This window comes from Pseudophryne corroboree, unplaced genomic scaffold (assembly GCF_028390025.1).
Source record: "Pseudophryne corroboree isolate aPseCor3 unplaced genomic scaffold, aPseCor3.hap2 scaffold_861, whole genome shotgun sequence".
NCBI classification, from domain to species: domain Eukaryota; kingdom Metazoa; phylum Chordata; class Amphibia; order Anura; family Myobatrachidae; genus Pseudophryne; species Pseudophryne corroboree.
The window spans coordinates 108,144-113,210 of record NW_026970440.1 but is presented as its reverse complement, the minus strand read 5'-3'; the positions used below and the strand labels follow the sequence as shown (position 1 = coordinate 113,210).

Below are 5,067 nucleotides of genomic sequence, written 5' to 3'. Positions count from 1 at the left end.
AATGTGTTTCTTCGTTGGTTGATGGAAGAAACATCTTACAAAAACTCTCCAGATTATTGACTTTTTAAAGTTTTTCTAGGAAACGTTCTAGATGTATGCTTATTAGCCTTTGTCAGTATGTACTTTTTTGCAAAGTGTCTCTGTGGCGCAATCGGTTAGTGTGTCTGGCTACTAACCAAAAGGTTGGTGGCTTAATCCCACCCAGGGACGTAATTGACCTTGTTATCAGATTTTGGTGATCTTTAAGTAGACAAGTCAAAATTTCAAACCCCCTGTTATGGTGTAGGGTACCTGGCCTTCTCTGATGTAATCAGAGTTAGATTTGATTCAGTGATTTTATAAAAACAGATAGGAAGCACAATTTAGCAGTGGTTTGCAGAGAAAAAGAAATATGCTGGCAGAAAAATCCAATTGAGTGATTAAACAGCTCTTCATTTTCTGGCTTTATTTTTATGCTAACAAATTTGTTCTCTGAAAAGTGTCCACAAAGCCAAGTCTCTGATTAACACCTTTGTAGGGATGGTTTTTCACCTATTACTAAATTAAACTTGCTTCATTGGAAAGGCAGCAAGATGCATCTTCATTTCAATTTCTACTGAAATAATACAGGTTGACACCAGGAAACATTAACGCCACTGCATCCTTGCTGCTTTCTCATGTGGAAGTCTGTTTAATGTGAAAACAAGGTGATATCTAATTAGCACACAGGTAAGGAATTAAGAAAATCTTTATTTAAGGGTGAAGATGTTTCTCACAAAATCGTTGCCCCAATGCATCATTGAAATTCAAGCTGGAAAGATGATTTTAATATATCACGTGTACATTTTGTATTGCTCTTCTGGTGACAATGTAGTTTGTTTTTGTCAATTACCCTTTTAATAATAGGGTAAAGAAAATTAAGTGGATTTAAACAAATTAAAATGGTAAAAATTATTGTACTTCAAGTAAAAATAAAAGAGCAAAAATATCAATCCCAGTTTTGATTACTTAAATTAACAAAAAAAATGCATATAGCAAAGGATAGTTTCAATCTGCCTACCGCTGGGTTATGGGCCCTGTATGCTTCCATTGCAGTACTCTGCTGCACATGTAAGTGCAAGAGATCCTGAAGCACTCACTCATCATGGGAAAGTACCAATGTGTTTCTTCGTTGGTTGATGGAAGAAACATTTTACAAAAACTCTCCAGATTATTGACTTTTTAAAGTTTTTCTAGGAAACGTTCTAGATGTATGCTTATTAGCCTTTGTCAGTATGTACTTTTCGTGAAGTGTCTCTGTGGCGCAATCGGTTAGTGTGTCCGGCTACTAACCAAAAGGTTGGTGGTTCAATCCCACCCAGGGACATAATTGACCTTGTTATCAGATTTTGGTGATCTTTAAGTAGACAAGTCAAAATTTCAAACCCCCTGTTATGGTGTAGGGTACCTGGCCTTTTCTGATGTAATCAGAGTTAGATTTGATTCAGTGATTTAATAAAAACAGCTAGGAAGCACAATTTAGCAGTGGGTTGCAGAGAAAAAGAAATATGCTGGCAAAAAAAATCCAATTGAGTGATTAAACAGCTCTTCATTTTCTGGCTTTATTTTTATGCTAACAAATTTGTTCTCTGAAAAGTGTCCACAAAGCCAAGTCTCTGATTAACACCTTTGTAGGGATGGTTTTTCACCTATTACTAAATTAAACGCTTCATTGGAAAGGCAGCAAGATGCATCCTCATTTCAATGTCTACTGAAATAATACAGGTTGACACCAGGAAACATTAACACCACTGCATCCTTGCTGCTTTCTCATGTGGAAGTCTGTTTAATGTGAAAACAAGGTGATATCTAATTAGCACACAGGTAAGGAATTAAGAAAATCTTTATTTAAGGGTGAAGATGTTTCTCACAAAATCGTTACCCCAATGCATCATTGAAATTCAAGCTGGAAAGATGATTTTAATATATCACTTGTACATTTTGTATTGCTCTTCTGGTGACAATGTAGTTTGTTTTTGTCAATTACCATTTTAATAATAGGGTTAAGAAAATTAAGTGGATTTTTGAAAGAAAACAATACTGTCAATATACTATTAAAACAAATTAAAATGGTAAAAGTTATTGTACTTTAAGTGAAAATAAAAGAGCCAAAATATCAATCCCAGTTTTGGATTACTTTAATTAACAAAAAAAAATGCATATAGCAGAGGATAGTTTCAATCTGCCTACCGCTGGGTTATGGGCCCTGTATGCTTCCATTGCAGTACTCTGCTGCACATGTAAGTGCAAGAGATCCTGAAGCACTCACTCATCATGGGAAAGTACCAATGTGTTTCTTCGTTGGTTGATGGAAGAAACATTTTACAAAAACTCTCCAGATTATTGACTTTTTAAAGTTTTTCTAGGAAACGTTCTAGATGTATGCTTATTAGCCTTTGTCAGTATGTACTTTTTGTGAAGTGTCTCTGTGGCGCAATCGGTTAGTGTGTCCGGCTACTAACCAAAAGGTTGGTGGTTCAATCCCACCCAGGGACGTAATTGACCTTGTTATCAGATTTTGGTGATCTTTAAGTAGACAAGTCAAAATTTCAAACCCCCTGTTATGGTGTAGGGTACCTGGCCTTTTATGATGTAATCAGAGTTAGATTTGATTCAGTGATTTAATAAAAACAGCTAGGAAGCACAATTTAGCAGTGGGTTTCAGAGAAAAAGAAATATGCTGGCAAAAAAAATCCAATTGAGTGATTAAACAGCTCTTCATTTTCTGGCTTTATTTTTATGCTAACAAATTTGTTCTCTGAAAAGTGTCCACAAAGCCAAGTCTCTGATTAACACCTTTGTAGGGATGGTTTTTCACCTATTACTAAATTAAACGCTTCATTGGAAAGGCAGCAAGATGCATCCTCATTTCAATGTCTACTGAAATAATACAGGTTGACACCAGGAAACATTAACGCCACTGCATCCTTGCTGCTTTCTCATGTGGAAGTCTGTTTAATGTGAAAACAAGGTGATATCTAATTAGCACACAGGTAAGGAATTAAGAAAATCTTTATTTAAGGGTGAAGATGTTTCTCACAAAATCGTTGCCCCAATGCATCATTGAAATTCAAGCTGGAAAGATGATTTTAATATATCACTTGTACATTTTGTATTGCTCTTCTGGTGACAATGTAGTTTGTTTTTGTCAATTACCATTTTAATAATAGGGTTAAGAAAATTAAGTGGATTTTTGAAAGAAAACAATACTGTCAATATACTATTAAAACAAATTAAAATGGTAAAAGTTATTGTACTTTAAGTGAAAATAAAAGAGCCAAAATATCAATCTCAGTTTTGGATTACTTTAATTAACAAAAAAAAAATGCATATAGCAGAGGATAGTTTCAATCTGCCTACCGCTGGGTTATGGGCCCAGCATGCTTCCATTGCTGTACTCTGCTGCACATGTAAGTGCAAGAGATCCTGAAGCACTCACTCATCATGGGAAAGTACCAATGTGTTTCTTCGTTGGTTGATGGAAGAAACATCTTACAAAAACTCTCCAGATTATTGACTTTTTAAAGTTTTTCTAGGAAACGTTTTAGATGAATGCTTATTAGCCTTTGTCAGTATGGACTTTTGCAAAGTGTCTCTGTGGCGCAATCATTTAGTGTGCACGGCGATTAACCAAAAGGTTGGTGGTTCAATCCCACAGAGGGACGTAATTAACCTTGTTATCAGATTTTGGTGATCTTTAAGTAGACAAGTCAAAATTTCAAATCCCCCTGTTCTGGTGTAGGGTACCTGGCCTTCTCTGATGTAATCAGAGTTAGATTTGATTCAGTGATTTTATAAAAACAGCTAGGAAGCACAATTTAGCAGTGGGTTGCAGAGAAAAAGAAATATGCTGGCAAAAAAAATCAAATTGAGTGATTAAACAGCTCTTAATTTTCTGGCTTTATTTTTATGCTAACAAATTTGTTCTCTGAAAAGTGTCCACAAAGCCAAGTCTCTGATTAACACCTTTGTAAGGATGGTTTTTAACCTATTACTAAATTAAACTTGCTTCATTGGAAAGGCAGCAAGATGCATCCTCATTTCAATGTCTACTGAAATAATACAGGTTGACACCAGGAAACATTAACGCCACTGCATCCTTGCTGCTTTCTCATGTGGAAGTCTGTTTAATGTGAAAACAAGGTGATATCTAATTAGCACACAGGTAAGGAATTAAGAAAATCTTTATTTAAGGGTGAAAATGTTTCTCACAAAATCGTTGCCCCAATGCATCATTGAAATTCAAGCTGGAAAGATGATTTTAATATATCACTTGTACATTTTGTATTGCTCTTCTGGTGACAATGTAGTTTGTTTTTGTCAATTACCATTTTAATAATAGGGTAATGAAAATTAAGAGGATTTTTGAAAGAAAACAATACTGTCAATATACTATTAAAACAAATTAAAATGGTAAAAGTTATTGTACTGTAAGTAAAAATAAAAGAGCCAACATATCAATCCCAGTTTTGGATTACTTTAACAAAAAAAATGCATATAGCAGAGGATAGTTTCAATCTGCCTACCTCTGGGTTATGTGCCCAGCATGCTTCCATTGCTGTACTCTGCTGCACATGTAAGTGTAATAGATCCTGAAGCACTCACTCATCATGGGAAAGTACCAATGTGTTTCTTCATTGGTTGATGGAAGAAACATCTTACAAAAACTCTCCAGATTATTGACTTTTTAAAGTTTTTCTAGGAAACGTTTTAGATGAATGCTTATTAGCCTTTGCCAGTATGTACTTTTGCAAAGTGTCTCTGTGGCGCAATCAGTTAGTGTGTATGGCTATTAACCAAAAGGTTGGTGGTTCAATCCCACCCAGGGACGTAATTGACCTTGTTATCAGATTTTGGTGATCTTTAAGTAGACAAGTCAAAATTTCAAACCCTCTCTTATGGTGTAGGGTACCTGGCCTTCTCTGATGTAATCAGAGTTAGATTTGATTCAGTGATTTTATAAAAACAGCTAGGAAGCACAATTTAGCAGTGGGTTGCAGAGAAAAAGAAATATGCTGGCAAAAAAAATCCAATTGAGTGATTAAACAG

At 35.2% G+C, this 5,067-nt stretch overlaps 1 non-coding gene across 1 annotated transcript; it reads left to right on the top strand.

The window, feature by feature from the left end:
* Window positions 1-1,271: 1,271 nt before the first annotated feature.
* On the top strand, window positions 1,272-1,345 carry TRNAS-ACU (transfer RNA serine (anticodon ACU)). Its single transcript has one exon. It is a non-coding gene; the product is annotated as a tRNA-Ser (tRNA).
* The last annotated feature ends 3,722 nt before the right edge of the window (window positions 1,346-5,067 follow it).